Source organism: Cyprinus carpio, chromosome A24 (assembly GCF_018340385.1).
Source record: "Cyprinus carpio isolate SPL01 chromosome A24, ASM1834038v1, whole genome shotgun sequence".
In the NCBI taxonomy this organism is placed as follows: domain Eukaryota; kingdom Metazoa; phylum Chordata; class Actinopteri; order Cypriniformes; family Cyprinidae; genus Cyprinus; species Cyprinus carpio.
This window is the reverse complement of record NC_056595.1, coordinates 5,859,998-5,882,806: the sequence shown is the minus strand read 5'-3', so window position 1 is coordinate 5,882,806 and position 22,809 is coordinate 5,859,998.

The window sequence follows — 22,809 nt, the reverse complement described above, 5'->3', positions numbered from 1 at the left end:
GTAAACTGGTCTGTCAATCATTTTGTCACAGTTAACATCATCCACATTTCATTTCATTTAACTTCTTACCGTATTGGAGAGAATAGAAGTAGCATGTTGATCTGCCAGCTGTGTGTCTTTATCCAGAGATCTCTGCTCATATTTTTGAATGGTGATGCATTTGAAAGTTAATGGCCAAACGGATGTTTATAAAAGTTCACATTGTTGTTGCAGATGAAATATAACACAGATAACATTAAATAAATATTTTTACCAGGTTAAATGTTGATTATTAGTAACTGAACCCCCTTTATCTAAGCTTCTGTAGTAACCATCAGTTGCGATGATTAACGCTTCTTATTTGTGTCTGTAGTTCTGAACCGAATCCTTCGCCAAAGCGCAATGGATTGTGAGCAATATTAGCCATTAGAGTGTGCACAGATCCACACTTCAGAAATCTACCTGAAATAGTAGACAATTTGCCTTTTGGCGTACTCTTTTCAATATATTATGCTTTGGGAGACATTTGTTCTAATGTCACATAATATTTTGGATGGATAGTATGAAGATTGAACATAGAACCTTTTTTTTTTTTTTGATAAAAAGTCCCAAATTGTGCACAACATTAAAAAAAATCTATCACATAATGTAAATAAGTTGTCACAGAATAAGAATATGTGAATAACTCAATTTTGACAAAAATGTCAGATAGAACCTTATAATTCCAATGGGAAGATATGTATTGGGTCATTTTGCTGGTTTATTATTATTATTCTTTTTAGCAAAAGGTTTTACCCAGTTATTTATTTATTTAACCTAAATGCAAAGTTCAGTCTGTTAGATCATTTTACTGGACTGGCTCTTAACATCTTCCCAGATATTGGGTAGTTTTTGTGTAACTCATCATACTGGCAATACAAATGATGAAACACCTCACCTCACCTCAAGTGTAACTTAGCGTTGGGAAATTTTAGGTAAAAATAAGTGCATTTACTATTTACAGATAAGTGCGATAGTAATATGTATTATGCTTATTGTTTATAATTCTAACATTATAACATGGATTGCAGTGAAATTGTTATACAGTTGAATTTATTTATACCACAGTCTCATAATTGAAGTGTAAATTCTGCAGATTACATCATTGTCCAGTATTGTACTGTCAGCAATTTATAAAAATATTTTCATAACTGTAACATACATATTTATGTGACGCTACAGCAGCTCTTCTTCTTCTTCATTTTCTCTGATGAACTAACTCTGCAGCAGTACTCAACCAAGCATTCTAACCAGGACCTCACCCCTCCCCAACAACCAACCATTCAAATTTCCGTAGGGGCCGCTTTGTGACATCACTAAACCCCGGAAAACAACGCTGTAGTCCAAACGAGCCGTTCATTGTAGTTCTTGAAAAGGGATTAAAAAAAGAACGAAAAAAAAATATCTCCCTTTGGAGTGGACTTTGAGATTTGTAACTTTGTAGATCTTTTTTATGCCCAAACATACATACTACACACTGACTAAAATACAAAAAATTAAAAAGCATAATAGGACCCCTAAAGGTTTTTTTTTTTTTCTCATTATTTTTTCCCAACAACAAAAAGGTTAATTCTACAAGATGCTTATGAATAAGCACTTGCCTTTTATGTGTCAATAAAGGGGAAGTCGTGGGCTAGTGGTTAGAGAGTTTGACTCCTAACTCAAAGGTTGTGGGTTTGAGTCCCAAGCCGGCGATACCATGACTGAGGTGCCCTTGAGCAAGGCACTGAACCCCCAACTGCTCCCCGGGCGCCGCAGCATAAATGGCTGCCCACTGCTCCGGGTGTGTGTTCACAGCTGTGTGTGTGTGTTCACTGCTGTGTGTGTGCACTTTGGATGGGTAAAAGCAGAGCACGAATTCTGAGTATGAGTCACCATACTTGGCTGTATGTCATGTCACTTTCTTTCACTTTCAGTAGGAGTTACTAGAAAGACGACAACACTTCAGACTCCATTTATCCACCCTATTTTTCCTGTAAGAGTGGGCACAGCCATTTATACATTTTCTGGCTCCCAGTCTTATCCTCGTCCAGCTAATTTTAGCTGTACAAAACAGTTTGTTTTGCTGATTAATATTGCAAATCTTACCTTATTATTTTAATGTACAGTATAACAGTATCCTAATTTTGAACTCACTGGTTTGTAGTGCAAACAGTTTTACAGTTTACTGCATGTTGTTATTCTTTTCGTTATATTTCCCTACAGCGGCTAATGAACTGGAAGTCTCGCCCATAGGCTTTCTTCCACATTGAAGAATAAGGTGGATAGATAAAAAAAAAAAAAAAAAAAACTCCTTAGAGCTTTCTTCAGCAGAAGGATGTGATTGTGGCGTTACCAGGGCAACACCATCCTGAAGCCGTCAGGAACTTATCCGTTTCCACAGTAACAGCATATAGAGGTGAGAGGAGATCATTATTTCAGAAATATTACATCTGAGTGCCTCTGATAGAAACATAATTATGTTTTATATCCTCACTGTGTGCCATTTATGCATTTCAGACTATAATATTACAGAAGATAAATCACATCCTTGCTACAATATCTAAATAATCAGCTGGTGAAGGATGTTTTCTACACAGCGGCCCAAAGAATTACAATTACTTTTCATCCATGGCGGTGATTTCCTATATCGTAAAAAAAAAAAAAAAAAAGGTGATTGAAAAAAGGTAGCAGAAATGTCATGCTTTTACAACTTGAAATGCAGTTAAATAGGGCTGTCCTTTGTACAAGAGCTTTAGGCTACTCCTGTAATGCTACAAAAAGCAGGAGAAGAGAGGGTACGAGTAAAGTATCTTTCTTTTCACACAGTAGAAGAGGATTCCCATTCACGTCGAGCCACAGAGGTGATGCACAAAGCCTTATCAGCGTGGGCAGAAAGGCATCGGTCATGGTGCGCTGCTCTTATTGTGACACTGCACCGCTCTCCCAGACACTCAGACGGTGTGAATACTGCTGTGTTCTACTGCGGAGACACGGCGACAGAAGTAACATCTGCAAAGCAAGACTTTAAACAGAAAGGAATGGCATTAAATGAAGCACTTTGGTTCTTTCAGGCTGTTAAGAGAAGGTGAAATCGGTGTCAGCTGTAGCCCCAAAAAGATCTCAGACACTCTTGACTGTGTTGTTTTATTGTTTCTAAACTAACAAACCTCTTTTTGTGAAATGCTTTGCTAATACAGTGTGCTTGCACTATCATTCTTTAACATTTACATTGATATTTTGCATCTAATGCAGCGACACTCAGACATTTTAAGTGCGACTTACTTAAGTGTCCAAAATCTTTGCTTCCTTCCTTAAAGTGGTAATTTACATTTTTAGATTTAAATTTATGCATTTAACAGATGCTTCTATCCTAAGCGACCTACAAAAGAAGAACAAAAGCAATATAGCAGTGTTCTTGATGGCAGCTTTGGTGTTGCTAGGGGGTTTTACGGCGTTGCTTGGGAAATGCAGACAGTTCAAAGGTGCTCTTGGTAGTTGTTAATGGTATTTGTCATGATCACATAACACTAAAGAAGATATTTTGAAGAATATCTAAACTGGTTTTGCCCCTACAGTGAAAGCCAGTATGTTCTAAACTTACTTTTAGTGTGTTTTTATTTATTTATTTATTTATTTATTTTTATCTTCATGTCGAGAGGCTTCTAGCGAGAATGGTGGAGTATTCATTACCTCTCAAAGGCAGCTAGTTTCACATTTCTATAGGCAATTTTTAGGGTTGTTTAGGGTCTCATATGGAAATCTGTATATTAAATGAATAAAAAAAAACACAAGATGTGTCTCAAATGATTAACTGTGTAGTGTTTGTTTGCTACTTCCATTTCATTGGGATTTTTCATGTTTTTTTTTTTCTCCGTACATTGAAGCATTTCCCATTTTCCATTTGAAGGAAATAACCTTTCAAAAAAAGTGTCTACTGTGTTGCTGCTAGCTTTAGTACATTAGAAGGCCAAGATATACTTCATTTTCTACAATTCACTCTGTTGCACACACTGTTGAGCATGCAATCCTGTCAAAGTATAGGCCTACTCTATTTACCCTGAAGGCAGATGACAGCATTTGACGCATGTACAATACCTAGTGGACCTTTGTTTTGAGCATTCAGATCAATCCCCATCCTACCCTTTGCCATGTTTTAGTGTGAACACACTACTCATACTACAAAATCGCATAATGTACAATTAGACAAAATGAGACCCACATCAACCAGCGAACATAATTAATTAAGCAAACGTTGCTGTTATTTATAATGCTCTTTCAGTCATTAAACTCATGTTGCTAGACTGTAGTTGCACTGCAGGGCTGCTATCTTTGGAAGTATGTGCTGAATGGAGCATCGTCTACTCGTATCAGCTCTAGTTTAGCATGAACTCATGACTAAGTGCTGGCTAAAGACGGCAAATGACTCATTCTCCAGAGCTCTTTCTGCTACGTGTCCAGAGGGACAGGCTGGGTAATTGGAGTCTTACCAATACAGGAATGTAGTTAAGAGACTGAAAGCTTCTATAAAAGACTCTATACAGCTGATGATATAGAAAATTAAAGAACTAAGATAAGTGACTAAGACAAGTTACCCTTATTCTCATATCTGCACTGGTCATATAAATAGCCTTGACTTGCAATGATGGCTCATGGTGGGGCTAAACTAGTGACAGAAATTAACTTTTCCATTAAGGGGCAATATTTGGCCCCTAAAATTGTATTATTATTACTACTATATTTTACCATTTGTTTTCTATGGAGAGACTGGAGAAGCGTAGCACCAGACACTATTCCAACTCAATAAAATACATACGCTTCCAAAGGGGCGTAGATTGAAAAATAGAAAAAAAAGCTCACATTAATTTATTTTCCAGAGGCCACAAATAAAGTGCAAAGTGCGCAAAATGTTTTTGGGATCAACCCTTCATCAGTGCCGTATTTCCAATCATACACCTGCGCCCATTTAACAGGCTTATTACCGTAATCATTATAATGATTAATACGGGACATTGATTTTAACACCATATAGTGTTAAAATTTAAGCTTGAAAAATTCAAGAAGCATATTCACATAATTATAATACTTGAATCTCACAAAAAATTGTCAAAAAAAGTCATATGACCGAAGACTGAAATACATCACAGAAACATGTTTTTATATTATACCTTTATCAATATATGAAACAACAATATATATATATATATACACACACACACACACACACACACACACAAACACACACACACCTCTGTTTCTCAGTTTGCACACTGGCTACCAGCAGCTGCTCACATAAAATTCAAGGCATTAATGTTTGCCTACAAAACCACCACTGGATCTGCACCCCTTTACCTAAATTCATTACTTCAGACTTATGTGCCCTCTAGAAGCTTGTGTTCTGCAGGTGAATGATGCATTATTGTGCCATCTCAAAGAGGCACAAAATCACTTTCACAGACTTTTTCATTAACTGTTCCCTCCTGGTGGAATGACCTGCCCAACTCAATCCGAGTAGCTGAGTCCTTGGCCATCTTCAAGAAATGACTAAAAACACATCTGTTCCAACTTTAATTGACCCTCTAACTCTAGCACTTTATATTCTATTTTAATTCTACTTTATCTATTTATCTTCCTTTATATATATATATATATATATATATATATATATATATATATATAAAACACAAGCTTTCTATTTTTTGCTGTTCTATCTACTTGTTTTTCTTTTCACACACACACACACACACACACACATATATATATATATATATCTTGCTGCATGTACTGCGTTAGGCTAACCGAGACTTGCCATTTGCACTTACACACTGTTGTTCTTTTATTAGTTTTGATTGTTTCTATTGTCCTCATTTGTAAGTCGCTTTGGAAAAAAGTGTCTGCTAAATGACTAAATGTAAATGTAAATATAAATATACTGTGTATTCTAGGCAACTAATTTCTGTGGAGCCCCTAAATGCAAATGTTTTGTGAACAAATGCAAAGTTTCTTAAGAGAACTGAAAACATTTGTGTGCAAACATAAAATCATTGAGATACTTTTTTTTTCTTCCCATCTCATTTTTTTTTTCTTTTTTTTTCATCGCCATGTCCCATTAGGGGCTTTTTGACCTTGGTCTAGATGAATATTTTTAAAGATATCCATGTTCAATTTCAAATCCATTTCAACCACACAGACAAACTCTCGTTGTCTCTCTTTTTCTCACTTCCTGGTGTCAGTCTTTTCACATTAATGTTTCAGGAATCTGCCAGACCCAAAATAACTCCGGTAATGATGATTGTTGTTCTCATGAGGAACATGAGTCTATTGCTCAGCTGCAGTGGAAACAGAAACTATTACATCCTATATTTAGACCAAAATGACTGTAAAAGAATGCAGTCCAAACGATATAAGTTTCACTGCAATGCTCACCAGGACCGCAGTACAGGACATCAATATAAAACTGCTGAATTATACATCATTGCACCATGTACAAACACAGAAATGATTGATTTGCAAGACTGTATGTGGTGACAGGAAGTTGGCAGTGAAGTTTATATTCACTGCTCGGTTGGCCATTGTAACTGATGTCCATCAGAACAGACTAAAATACTTCAAAAATCCAAAATACATCGACAAATTAATATTAACGAGAATTATTCTGAGCAACAACGAGTGTTTTAAATCTTGTTGTTCTGTCGAACATCATAGTTATATATGATATGATGATAATAATAAATCATGAACACAATTATTTTTTATCTAGTCTGAAATACATATATATATATATATATATATATATTTTTTTTCTTCCCCTCCTCTCATTTCGTTTTATTATTATTATTATTATTATTATTTCTTTCTTCTCATTTCAAAACCGGATTATAATATTATCAAACCTGGATCATCTCGAAGAATATATCGACGCGCACTACAGCACATTCTGCAGCACCATGAACAAGGACAAACCAGATCAAAACAAAAAAAGTAAAGGTAACCCGACTCCAAAAACTCCAAGAGGCCTCGTCCCGATTCACCTTTTAGCCCAAGCACAACACCATCCACATCACCAAAACCACCGTGCTGCACTGAGGTAAGCGACATCTTGCTCTCAATCGAAAATAAACTTACCGGACTTGATACCAGGATTGCACTAATAGAAGTCATACACAAGGAATTTCAGGAATTGCGGCACAGCTTAGAATTCAGCCAAGAACAGATAGACACTCTCACTAAAGAAAATAACTTCTTAAAGGACTCCGTCCATGCACTGACCATTCAACTCACTTCCGTTGTCGCCGAAAATAAAACCATGAAAGAAAACATGTTGGACTTACAATCGCGCAGTATTAGGGACAATTTAGTTTTCACAGGCATCCCGGAACAAACTCCAGACGCCCCCGAAAAATCAGTCAAGTACTTCATGATAAAACAACTGAAATTACCAGCGGAAACAGTACAGAACATCACACTTTCACCGTGTTCACCGTATCAGATCCAAAAACAACAACAACCGACCACGAGCAATCATCGCAAAATTCGAACACTATAAACATAAAGAACTGGTTCAGAGACAAGGCAGACAACTCAAAGGCACAAACTATGGACTCAATGAACAATATCCTAGGGACATTCTCGAACGCCGGAAACAACTCTTCCCAATCCGAAAACACAGAAAAATAAATGAAGGAAGAACCGGAAAAGCAGTCATTACAGTGGACAAATTATACATAGATGGACAACTATATCGCGATAAGGACATTACCCCCTGGCTTTTCTGAACACTTCACTTCCATTCCTAAGTTAATAACTGCCATAATCATAAATTGACTAAACACTCATTTTCTGAACTAAACACAAATTTTTTTTTTTTTTTCTCTCTCCTCCCCTCCTTTAATCTATTAGATGGTTCCTCTTTTGCACCTAGGTCTCGTGTCCCCCTTCCTATGTTCCATCATATGTTTGTATCTAATGGTTTTTGTTTTGTTGTTGCTGTTCTGCTGTGTATATTCTGTCAATTGTGTTTATGTATTTTTGTTAGTCTACCAACAACATTGCATCACTATGCACACACACATAAACACTTCTACACCCACTTAAATACATGCACTCACATGTATACATATATAGTACTAACAGGCCCATACATTAATATACATTTATGTCTATTTTTCTCTAAAACATGTCATCTATCACTTTTGTAACCTGGAATGTTCGTGGATTTGGTTCTCAGACAAAGAAGGTCAAAGTTTTTAATCATTTAAATAAACTACAAGCCGACATATGTCTCCTACAAGAAACACATCTATCCGAATCAGATTATAACAAAATTAAATTATCAAATTACAGTCATTTATTCTCAGCTCACTACAACTCAAAACAAAGAGGAGTATGCATTCTAATAAATAAAAAAATCTCTTTTGTTCATAATACCACCATTACAGACCCTGAAGGACGTTTCATTATCATAAACATCTCCATTAATAATAGCCCAGTCACAACTGGCAGCTTGTATGGCCCAAACACAGATGACCCATCCCTTTTCCAGACCTTTTTCTCCTCAATTTCAAATTTTTCTAATTGTCCAGTCATAATTGCAGGTGATTTCAATACAGTTCTAGATCCAACAATAGATAGATGTAATAGTTTAGGCAATAAACGCATTTGGAAATCTGCAGAAACCATAAAACAGTTCATGAGTGATTTTGGTCTTGGCGATAGTTGGCGTCTATAGCATCCTAACAGTAAGGAATACACATTTTTCTCACCGGTACACCACTCATATTCCCGCATTGACTTCTTTCTTACCAGTAATTCTATTATATCAAATATTTCTAAATCAAAGATCCATCCAATAGCCATTAGTGATCATGCTCCGGTAACATTACAATGGAACACAACTAGTCAACATAAACCCACTACCAGATGGCGATTTAACACATCTCTTCTGAAAGACCATGATTTTGACAGTTATCTCAAAAGAGAATGGGCATGCTTTCTGGAGTTGAATGACTCCCCAGAAACATCTCCATCTCTTCTGTGGGAAACCAGGGAAAACAGTATTAAGAGGAAAAATAATTTCATTCTCAGTTTACAAAAAAAAGAAAAGAAAAAGATCAACAAGCAGAATTGGAACAAAAGATCAAATTACTAGAAGACATTAACATAAATAACCCAACAGAAGAAACACAGAATTCATTAAGGAAATATAAACTCAAATTGAACGAATTAATCAATAAACATACACAATTCCTAATTCTTAGGCTAAGACAAGAAAACTTCCATCATAGTAAACAAATCTAGTAAATATTTGGCAAATCAAATCAAACAAAATAAAGAAAAAGCTACAATACCAGTGATTATAGACACAGCAGGGAAATCCACCAACTCACCAGAAGAAATAAATCAGACCTTTGAAAAATTTTACAGTAAATTATATTCCTCTGAAAAAGACCCAGATCAGAAAGACATTGATTCATTTCTCAATAATATCAACCTACCACAACTCAGTAAACATCAAATAAATACTCTTGAATCTCCCTTATCAGAACATGAAACTTTTTAATGCCCTCAAACTTATGCCAAACAATAAAGCACCAGGCCCCGATGGATTCCCTGCTGAATTCTACAAACATTTTTGGTCCATTTATCGCCACTTTTCATCCATATGATTACTGAATCAAAACAAAAATCAAAACTCCCCAGATAATATGAACAGAGCCACTATTTTCGTCACTCCTTCTTAAACCAAATAAAGACCCAACATCACCGTCAAGTTATCGTCCGATTTCCCTAATCAATGTAGACATTAAAATCATTGCCAAAGTACTAGCACATAGAATAGAAAAAGTCACACCATCTATAATCCATCCAGATCAAACCGGTTTCATCAAAGGTAGACTTTCATCCAATAACACACGCAGAAACCTTTTAACCTAATGCATTATTCATCAACTCAAAAAACCAAAAACCATCATAGTTACTCTCGATGCAGAAAAAGCTTTTGATAGGGTCAATTGGAAATTCCTGTTTTCCACATTAGAGAGGTTTGGTTTTGGGGAGTCATTCATTAATTGGATCAAAATTCTGTATACATCACCTCCAGCCACTGTCATCACCAATGGACTAACATCACATATCTTCACACTACAACGGGGGACTAGACAAGGATGCCCACTCTCCCCTTCATTATTTACCATTTTCATTGAGCCATTAGCAGCAGCCATCCGACAAAAACAGCTACATTAAAGGAATTCAAACACTAAACATGCACCACAAAATTAGTCTTTACGCTGATGATATATTACTATATTTACAAGACCCCCCATCATCATTACAAGAAACAATTAAACTCATTGATTCATTCTCAAATATCTCTGAATACTCCATCAACTGGAGTAAATCGGCCATACTTTCATTACATTCCAACAGCATGGATGTGACATCCCAAACCACCACCTATTCCTTTGTGCACCAACTATATCACATACTTAGGCATTAATGTTTCCCCCAGGCTGTCTGAGCTTTTTGGACTTAACTTTTCTCCATTACTTAAAACAATAAATGATGACCTTCATCGCTGGATGAATTTACCACTATCCATTATGGGCAGAATATCAGTAATTAAAATGACTATACTCCCTAAATTAAACTATTTATTTACAATGATTCCAGCATTACCCACCCTCACCTGGTTTAAATCGCTAGATTCAATCATCACTAAATTCTACTGGAAAAAATAAGACCCCAAGAATTCAATTATCTACACTACAGAAACCAAAAAACACAAGGAGGACTTGAAGCTCCACATTTATACCACTACTTTTTGGGGCCAATCAGCTCCAAAATATATATAAATGGATTCATCATAACCCCACAGAAAGCCACATGGCTAGATGTGGAACAGTCAGTTTGTAAGAACATTAACATTTCAGATTTACCCTTCTATAATCAGACAATCAAAAAGCATAACTGTTTTAAAACACCAACAATAGCCGCAGCTCTGACAGCCTGGTGGAAATTTCATCAAATCACAAACACACCTCTTGCACCATCTAAATACACCCCGATTTGGAATAACCCAGATTTCATAGTTAAACAATCAAGAAGCCACTCAACTTGCGCACATGGGTAGATAAGGGCATCACACAACTTCAACACATCCTCCTTAATAATAACTTGGCACCATTTTCCCACTTGGTCCAGAAATACGGCATTGGGAGTAATTGTTTTTTTTGGAATACTTACAAATCAAATCATCTATTCAATCAAAAATCGACACTCAGACAATTAATCTAGACCTTCCCCCTCCAATCTCAGAGTTAATTAATATAACCTCCCCCAAAAAAACTACTCTCCAAAATATATAAAATAATATCCAAATCAGACAATACATTAAGCTTACCCAGTGCTAAATGGGAATCGGACTTATCCCTTGCTCCCAATGCCGCTTTCTGGACACAAATCTGTAAAAATATCACCTTCATGACAAAAAACGCCAACTTACAACTTATACAGTATAAAGTACTTCATAGATCTCACCTTACTGGGCAGAAATTATTTAAAATGGGTTTTTACTGCAGAAACCATGCTCACATTGCACACAAAACACTCCAGACACCTATTTACAACGCTATTGGGATTGCACCTCAGTTAAAAAATTCTGGGAAATGTTACTAACTCACTATCCAAATTTATGGGATTTCACATCCCGCTGTCCCCCTCCCTTTGTATATTAGGTGACATATCCATAATCAATCTAAACAGTACAAAACAGTCAATTACTCCTAGTAGCTCTAACTATCGCCAAGAAAACTATCACCTCATGAACTGGAAATCAAGGAACACCATACACATTACAACTTGGAAAAAAAATTTATTAATAGAGTACATATCCATGGAAAACTTGTCTACCTCCACTCAAAAAAGTATACTAGAACCTACACCCTTCTTGGTTATCTCTCCTTATCTCCTAACAGTCATGAATCCACTGCCCTTCTTTGTCTGGAGCCATCTTCAATTATACACCATCAATATTCACACATGATTGGGGGGAGCAGGTTCAGCAAGAGGTCACGCAACCAAGAGGTATATATATACATATTATATATCTATAATATATATATATATATATATATATATAAATATATATATATATATATATAAATCAAATATATAAAAAATCATAAGTTATATTGAAATTTTCTCTGTCTCTCGCTCTCTCTCTCTCTCTCTCTATCTCTCTCTCGCTCCCTCGCTCTCTCTCTCTTGCTGCTTCTGGACCGGGCTGGCTGTAGCATACTGGTCCCTACCATGTATGGTTTTGATTAGCTGTGGGTGGGTGTGTTGTGGGGCCGGGGGGGTCCTTGGGCTTTGCGCCCTCCAGCTTGTACTTTTTAACCTGGGATCTCTCGTCTCCGGCTGGATCAGCACTTGCCTCGCTGTTTTAATACATCACATGTTAGATGAAGTTTGCACACACAGTCATTTGGACCATAAAACAAGCCAAAAAAAAAAAAACACATAGGGTAAGTGTGGTGTGGGCGTGGCAGCTTGGGCTTGTACTGGGCGGCTCCATGGTTACACGCCATACTTTTTTAAAATGCATCACCACTAGTTGACAAACATATCATGAGTATAACAATGAAAACAAGCCATATTTATTCAAAAAAAAAAAAAAAACACATAGGGTAAGTGTGGTGTGGGCGTGGCACTTGGGCCTTTGTACTGGGCTGTCTCCATGTTCACACCGCCATACTTTTTTTTAAATGCATTACACACTAGTTGACAAACATATCATGAGTAGAACAATGGCATGACAGTAGCTGGGATGTCGTGGGACGGATGGGAATGAGTTTGGATTTGGTGACCCGGGGCCCGAAGCACCTCACCTTGATAACCCCTTTGCAACTTGATGCTGGCGGGGGTCTATCATATGCCATGGCCATGAGGATGTCAGAGGCAGCTTTACAATTGTATCTTATCATTATTATTAGTTATTATTATTATTATATTATTATTATTATTATTGCAACTACTACTATTATCATTACTTTCAATGGCTGTGTCAATATTTATTATTATTATTATTATTATTATTATTATTATTATTAAAAATAAACTACTACTACTATTATTTGTCCTTTTCCTGATCTTTTAACCTCCCCCTCATTCTGGAAGAAAATATTTGTTAATATATGTTTATCATTACTACGACTGCTAATACTATTATTACCATTTGTCTTTTCTTATTAATTGTATTCATCATTATTATTATTATTATTATTATTATTATATTATTATTATCATCATTAGTACTATGGCTATTGTTATGTGTGTATATATATGTATGTGTGTTTATAAGTTTTTTTTTTTTTTTCCTCTCTGGTTAAGTCTGTTGTACTTCCCTACAGCCCCCCTTTATTCACTATATTTCTACTCCCTCATCCAGTTACCACTACACCACACGCACACTACCTACACACACAACACACAAATCGTACTGATATGTATGATAAGCTAATGCAAACATCCCTACATATGTTTCGTGTTATGGGTCGAAACCCCTAACGCTAAGTTTTAAACTTCGTGTTACCTTGTGCTGCACCATTTCTGCTGTTCCTTGAATATTATTGCTTATTGAATAGATGTGTGCTATTGTTTTTAAGATCAGACCATGTCTCTAAAAAAATCTCATATACATAACACTGAAGGATGACCCATATGGTACCAAGCCCTGAATTATCAGAATGGTGGTCGGTACCTTTGAAAGAATGAGGCTTCCACCCAAATATGAAAATTACTGAACATTCTCTCAACGTCAGGCAGTCCTAACTGATTGTTTGATGAGTTTGTTTGTGCCTTGATGTTGGTTTGTACATCGTAACAGATTTTGGAGAAATGGAGCAGTGCATCACTGTGCTCTCCAGTGGAGTCCTTCTGCAGTGAATGGGTGCCAGCAGAATGAGAGTCGCATCTTATCCAACAAACATCACAACTGTAATCCCAAGTAATTTCCACCATAACCCCAGTTAAGCAATTATCATCATATCAATTGAAATTATCTGTGTTGTGAATAACAGTTTTAACTTTAACCATTGGCTGAATTACAAGTCCTCTCTCCATTGCTTTGTCTGGTGATGGACTGACAGGTCCATACATACGTCTTGAGGTGCCATAAAAATATTGTCACAGCTAAATGACAATACCATGAATTACAGCCATTCTGAAGTCTTCTCCTCTCACTCAGTTGTTTGGCCTGCCACATCCTCTCTTTTCCCCCTCTTATCGTCAATCAGAGTAATTGTAATTTGTTGGTCTTGGTTGTGCAATTTTGACGAGGTGCCCTTTGTTGGTCCTGTTTTTTTCTATTCTGGTTGACAGTTTGTCAGATATATCAGAGTTATAGAGAAAGCTTGTATTTTCACAAGAAGGATGAACCACTTCAATGGTACACTAAGCCCCCAAAAAGGACTAATGTCCTTTAATACTTATTATGTTGCATTTTCTCTTTTTTCAGGCCTTGGCAACTATATGGGACCGGTGGCTGGTAAATCTGCAAAAAGTATGAAGATGTTTTATTCAGTTATAAATGTCTTGAAGCGTTTCATACGCACGAAGCTATAATCAGATAGGTTCAGAAGAATATTAGAATACTTTAAGTCTTGCACAGATGTGGTAGGTGACACTTTTTGTTATCATTTTGGAGCTTGACAGCTCCGTCCCATTCTTGGGTTTTTTTTAATCAGGAAAAGAGAAGTTAGACATGGTAATGTAATCTCTTATTCTTGTTTCGCTGAAAAAAGAAATATAAGAAAGGAAAAAAAAAGGTAATGACATGGAGGCCATTATATGAGACAACATTTAAATTTCTTCTGGGATGAATTGGTCCCCCTGCAAACTGTTCCTGTCGTACCTGGTACCAACCACAGATATTACTTGCTACGGAGCCCCTAAAGGGTACCTGGTGGGTGAAAAAAAAGCAAAGTGAGTGAAAAAAAATTCAGGGTGGGAGAAAAAACATTTCAATTTCTTGCGCACAAACTTTGTGCATTCCCTCGTACGAAACTTTGTGTTCCCTCGAAAAACATTTTGCGTCTCTTACAAAACTTTTTGCGGTGTCTCGCAAAACCAGTTGAGTTCGGACAAACACTTCCTGTTACTTTATAGATGTGTTCTTCATTACAGCTCCATACATTTACAATAGAGCGGTTTCATAGAGTTTTGTTTTGAAACTGGGACGAAATAGTCAGGTGCATGCTTATCAAGGCAATGTTTTTGGGACATTCTAAAACGTGAAGGATGTACTGTAAACCACTGGATGAACTAAATTCAGTACATGCCTCATTACTAATGCATACAGACAAGCAGATAGCCCAGAATATTGAACGTAACCCGTGGTAAATTGAATTGCACTTTACGCTTGGCTATCCCTCATAGAAAGAAACGCTTATTAATGGACGAGGACAGTAGGAGAAAAAGGCTGAATCCGGGGTATACACTTTATGATAGAATCGTACATGAAAGCAGGTAAGCCCTCAAAGCATACAGAAATGTTTTCCCCCTCCCATAAAGAAAACGCGGCTTAATGAAGATGTAAAAAACCATAGAACTTGATTAAAATACATTCTGTGTACCTGAAAGCATGTGAGCCCATATGAGCTGAATGAATAAGCCGTTTTCTTCCCCAAAGAAAACCCGCGCTTAACGTGGCTTAATATAAAAGACAGTGATATAAAAGCCCAAATTTTATATTTTATTAAAGAATATACTACTAGGCATCAATACAGTAATTCCATTACGCCAATGGTTCTCAAATCTGTTACAAATGATGAACCCCTAGTGCATGTCAGCCTACTATTCTTCTTAGTTTCCCCCAATTAGACCGCAGTCACACCTTTTCCATGAAGGGGAAATATTTTTGGCCCCCTAAATTGATTTACAGGTGAATTTTTACTGTTATAATATAGAGGCAAAGTTTTTTTCTAGCCTTATATTAATTTTATTTCATGTTTATTATGTCATATTCTTGAAATTTCAGATAAGTGTAACTTATTAATATAGATAATATAAAGCAATAAATGATGGCAAAACTTATTTCTTATTCAAAACTAAAATCGCCAGTAGGTGCGGCAATTCACTATCTAATGAGCAAGGCAAAGCATTCATTCATTCATTCTATCCGTGTCCCGTCATTCATTCATGTCAGGAATGAAGCAAATGTTGTATGTTCTGCTTGGGGTTATGACTGACTCTCCGAATCATTCAAAGCTGTAGATTCATTCACTTACAAATCACTGCTGTTGCTTGGAGACGCACACCAGTTCTGTTGCGGATTTCGTTGGAACATGATTTCCTTTCCTTGTAAAATATAACAAACATATTAGCAATATTGTGTTTATAATGTAGGCTACATTAAAATTTAAATGTGCACTTACTATTGCCTTTATTGTTGAACTGTTATATAACCTCAATGTCACATCTGCAGTTCTTTTGGATATTCTGGGAAATTGCATTCCTCGTATTTTCAGAAGCGAAATAATACAGTAACAGTGCTCGGTTTATAAAAATTTCTAATAACCTCTTATATGATTGAATCGTCAAACTGCTCGAATTATGCCCTACTGTAACTGATGGAGTATTTTATGTTTTTTAAAGCGATTTCATGCCGGGAACCTCATGCACACATATTCATTGCAGACCGTCCCGTTCATTATTAAATAGATCATAGAATCCACCAATACAGATAAAATGTTACACAGTCAATTTAAATAATCTGTATTAGTAGTCTGTGCCGTACAGCGTGAGCCTCGGTCTACTCCAGTGTGGCACATTTTTGTTTTCCCGATTGCTATTGCAACGTACAAACCCAGTTAATGTTAATAAATAATGCTTTAGCTTCACATACATTGCGAATATGGAGACATTTGGATTTGTGCTGAATGATAGTGGTACGTGAGCCTATACTTTCAGTTTCGCTTTAAATTAGGTTTTGGCTTGTTTTATAGCTATTCTGGGCTTGTCTGCTTTCCGTGCCATATAGCTACACATTTATTATTGTAATAAACTGTGTACCATATTTTTTGGTTTTAGTATCCTATAATACCCCAAATTAGGTCCTTTGTCCATTAGCCCTCCCTTACGCATTTTCTATCATATTTATAACGTTGTAAATTGGGGAGGAAACGTTGCATTATGGCTATCTGCTTTACTGATAGTAATGCTATTAATAAGTCATTAATATTACAATTGTTTATTTCTTTAGCGGCTTATAGTATTTATTATGGCCTTATATCACATTGGGCCTCCAGTGTCACTGGTTATAGTACATTAAGACCACATTTAAGCCATTTTAGAATGTCCCAAAACTGTGCCTTAATCTATAAACAAAGCTGACTGTATTTGAACTTGAGTGCAAAGTTTCTAGAGGGGACACAAAAGTTTTGTGAGATAATGCAAATAAATAAATAAATTCACTTCCACCCCTAATTTTTTCCACCCACTCTGAAAATTTTTTTCCACTACCATGACCCTTTAGGGGCTCCGTACTCTTCTCTCTTTGAAATTGACTTTTATTTTTCCCTTATTCAAGGTAGCTATATTAAACACACAGTAAAAGAACTTATTCAAAGGCTTTGGTCTCCATGTATCAGACACAAGCAGTCTGGAATCCATTAGATGTGGAGCTCTGCACTGGAGAGCTTTATATGTGTTCTCATTAGAGTCAGTCAAGGAAATGCTTCAAGGTCTACAGTCACTTGCTTGCAGAAATAGATTCTCCTGTTAATGGCACTTGAGGTCCTTTTTTTTTCAAATGCAGAAATTATATAGAGAGAAATCCCTGTAGGGTGTAATTTCAGTGTAATGTCTTTGTAATATTAAATATAGTAATGCGGAGAAAATATTTAAATGGTAACACAGAAGAAGTCTTGGGGTTTTTCTCATTTATTTATTTATTCTATGTTTTTGGAAGAAGTCTCTTATGATTACCCGAAGACCTGCATTTATTTGATTAAAAATCACAGTGAAACCAATATGTACTGTTTTTAGAAATAATATTGGTAAAATATATTTTTACACTTTAAACATATTGTTTTCTATTTGAATATAATTTAATATCTACTTTATCTCTGATGATGGCAAAGCAAATTTTTTAGCAGGCCATGACTCAAGTCTTCATTGTCACAGGATCCCTCAAAAAATCATTCGAATTTGCCAGTATGCCTCAACACTTTTAAGAAAAAAAAAAAAAAAAAAAAGTACTTGTAAGTTCTTTTAACTCCAAACCAACAATACAATATGTCATTTGAATTATGGGGAAAACACTGGTGAAAATCGATATGGAAAATTCCTTCATATTATATATAAATATAAAGTACATTGGATCCTCTTTTTACAGACTTTTTAAGGGTGAAAAAGAAACAGTTAATCTTATCATGTTGAAGACATTTGTTCTGCCTATAATATTTTTGGGGAAATCTTGACATTTTTTTTTTTTTTTTTTTTTTAGTACATTCAAAAGGACAGCATTATATTATATTATATTATATTATATTTATATATATATTATATTATATTATAGTTAGTATTAAACAATAAATATAAATAATAATAATGCAGCTTTTAAACAGCAAAACAAGTTGAGTGAGAAGTTGCATTGAGTGAGATAAAAGCTAATAATAAATAATTATTTGGGACATGAACTAAATCACCATGATCATGTTTCCCAAAAAGGATTTGGACATGATCCAATAAGAAGATGTTGTTCTTCAGAAGAAATAAAATCAGACAATCTATATAGTAAGGAGTTCACATAATCGATGGCACAAATTTGCTTATTTGATCAAAACAGTGCAAAATATGAAATACGTCCTTAGTTACATCATGTTTTCTTTGTTTTACATTTTATCCAGATCCTTAAATGACCTTTTGACTCCACTGTCCACTACTGAACATGAAAACATCAAAAAAGTAGTGTCGACATTAGTGCAGTTTGATAATTTTTTTTTTTTTTGGTGTTTGGATCCTGGCATGAGAAAATACAAGCCCTTACTCAAAACCCATTACACTTTGCTAGAAATTATTATAAAGAGACATAATTTGGTGTGGTTAAATGAAACTGGCAAGGCAGGCGTGAGTGGCCATCTTAATAGGGGTTAGGGATCTCCCTGTGGGTGTAGAAAAGCTAATCTGGACATGCAGCATCCCATTTCCTTCAGGACTGTGGCATGCAGTCAGCCGCCTCAAAGAGACAACAGCTGCCAAAAGCATAAATGGATAATATTAGCATGCAAACGTTATTCAATTGGACACAAATTACTTTTCACAATTACTATGATTCATATGGCACAGAGCCCAACATAAACCATTCCAATGACCAATAAACAACAAACACAATCATTCCTTCAGGAACAATTTGCTGATAAATGAAAATGATGTTCTGTATTCATTTTCATGTTATTCCAAACACATTTTTTTCTTAGAAGTCAAATACAACACTTTGATGCCAATGAATGCAAAATAAGTGTAATTAATCGTAATGAGTAATTGTAAAAATTACTCACTCACACATCACTTTTTGCCCTGAAAAATTGCCATGTAAATGAATCATTTTATAGTCATTGATTGTGTAAAATGAGGATAAAAAATCAATGAATAGACATTGCAAAAATGCAACTTTATAAAGAAATATTTTGACACAGCATTGCATAAACAATGATAATTGTATTATTATTATTTTTTTGTTTCATGAAATGGTAAAAAAATTAAAAAATGAATTGATAGTCTAAATATGATACTAAAACTGACATTAGGTGGTGGCAAGTCACTGTTTTAATGATTGAGTCATTCAGTGATTCATTCATCCGATTCATTCAAACTGTCATGAGTCTGGGCCCTCTGCGTTTCTCCCTCTCACCACCAGATGTAGCCATCTCCCGTCCACCCTTCTCCGTTCCCCAAACTCCACACCCATCACTTATTACACCCTTAGCTTGGTCCTCATTATCATGGACTACTTATACACCACACTCCCAACACTCTGCCTGGCTGAATTGTAATTGTAATTGTAGTTTACTAATTACTTACATAATAATAATAATAATAATAATTATAAATGTATAGCCTGAATGCACTATAAGTCGCTCTGGATAAAAACGTCTGCTAAATGCATAAATGTAAATGTAGTTTGTTGTATGTAGGATGATGCAAGCATGTTGGTTGCCAAATTAGTATCCCTCACCTGATCCTGTTTTGATCCTCATCGGTCGGCGATGGAGAAGACCTGCCTCATGGTCGTCTTCTGGGGAGGCCTGTCTGAGCCCTTCACCCCCCCCGCCCTGATGACATACTTGGCCCCAGAAGAGTTTGCTGGGAGGACTACATTAACCTGCTCTGCATTTAGAGCAGCTTAGGCCTTCAGGGTGGAGTTAGCTGCGGAGCCCGCTCACAGTTCTCCTGAAGTGGCACAATCCAAGGGGAGTCATCTGCCACACCCCAGTACCTCCACCCGTTCCCGGAGCATTCCGGGCTGATACACAGCGTTCAGGAACCCTCCGCTGTTGTCTGTGCGAGCGGCGTGGTCTGCTCGCAAATCTTCTGAGGCGGTGGTGCCAGCTGATGTTCCCTCCAAGGCGGCAGAGCACGCTTCAGTCCTTCCCGAAGCAGCGGAGCCCACTAGTACTCTCTCTTTTGTAGATTACTGGGGGCGAGTGTCAGTTTATCTTCGGGGTTTCATCCCCAAAGCAATGGACAAAGTGAGAGAGCAAACCAGGATTTGGAGAGAGTGTTTGTGACGTTTGGTTTCCAAGTATCCTTCCTCTTGAATTCAACAACCCTCGATGGTGGAGTACGCCCACAATTCGTTACCAGTGTCATCCACGGGCCTTTCTCCATTTGAATGTAGTTTAGGTTACCAGCCACCTATTTCTCCCAGTCTGAAATCCGAAGTCGCAGTCCCCTCCGCTCAGACCTTCATCCAGAGGTGCCGTCACACCTGGAGAAGAGCCCGTGAGACTCTGCTCCAGGTAGAGGCGCGCACCAAGGCCAAGGCCGATCGCCGCCGGACAAAGCCTCCCGTATACGTCGTTGGTCAAAAAGTGTGGCTTTCTACTAAGAAACATTCCGCTCCGATCCGTATCTAACAAGTTGGCTCCTAAATTTATTGGCCCTTTCACTGTCACCAAAATCATTAGTCCCGGTGACAGGCCCGCCTCAAACTCCCTCCTGCGTACAGGAGAATTCATCCTGCCATCCATGTGTCAAAAATAAAACCTGTGTTTCATTCACATATTAACCCACCGGTCCCGGTTCCTCCCCCGCCACGTCTCGTAGATGGGGAACCCACTTTTTTTTATCGGTTAACCGTATTCTGGATTCGAGAAGAAGGGGACGCGGATTCCAATGCTTGGTGGACTGGGAGGGTTACGGTCCGGAGGAAAGAGGTTGGGTTCCTGCTAGGGACATTCTGGATCACTCCCTGATCGATGATTACAATCGACAGGTAAGTCCGGTGAGGAACGCCAGGAGGCGTTCCTAGGGGAGGGGGTACTGTCACGGTTCATGAATTCGCTGTCTCTCTCTCTCGGCTTGTTTAGTGTGCAGGTGTGTGGCTGTGGGCGTGGTCTCTGATCAGCGCCTGATTAACAGCACCACCTGCTTCTCGTTGTATGTGTGTATTTAAGTTCAGTAACTGGTGTCTCATGTTGTCAGATCGTTGTGGTTCTTCCCTGTGTTCCGTTCTGTTCCCCTGGCTGTGTTTGGATCGTGGATTCCCCCTTGTTCTTCGTCGTATCGTCCTGTACTCAGCACCGGAATCACGAGCACCTACACTGGGATTTACAGCACCGGATCACCGAGGATCTTCACTGGTTGTCCACCGAGCTCCCTGCATCACCCACCATCAGAGCTTGAGATCGTCACCCCTCCCCTCCTGTGTTTGGACGCCATTGTTGTCTTTGTCTGACCTTCTGCATATCTGTCAATAAATCGCTTTGCATTTGCATCCTGCCTAGGCGTCGTGATACTTTCACCATATTTGAAAAATAATAGAAGTAATCATGCAATAGCATTTAAATATGTGCTCAAGTAAAGTACCAAAATAAATCTAAACTATAATACATTTTGGTTGTACATTTATACATTTGATAATACATTTTATAGTCCCCTTGTTACACATCACATTTAGTAATAATGGTAAATTATGAATAATTACATGCAACTAATCTTAAACCAAACCCTGATTGTAACCATAACCCTAACCCTAGTCCAGTGCAGTACGTGTTGTTAATTAATATTACACGGTATAATTGTAACTAAATGTATAATTACACTGTAACAATGAAAAAAATAATGCAGTGGGGTTTATATAAAATCCCTCTCTTCCTGTCATTATAGGCCCAATGACTTCAAGACTTGAGCAGAAAAAAAGCACACCTAACTACAGTACTCCCCTCCACAAGCATTCCCCCATCAGAAAACAAGACGAGAGGAATAAGACATAAGAGAAGCAGACGATTAATGAAGATTTTAATGCTGTCATTTAGAATATGCCAAGTTCATTGTTCATCCTCAGTCTCCAACAATAAAAGCTTAAATGAAGCGTGCTTACTGGGGCTAAGCATTCGTTCAGAGTAATTGGTGCTGTATTTTGGGAGTGCTTTGAACCAGCTGACCTGAACACTCAGCCCTTGTTAGAGAGGCTAGCGGAAGGGAAGTGAGCAATGCACCTTAAGCTGTGAGAATGAGCTTACATCACGTCTAAACTGCTGAATTCTAAAGGACTCTGAATGGGAAACATTTAAATTTTTATTAAAGAAAGTG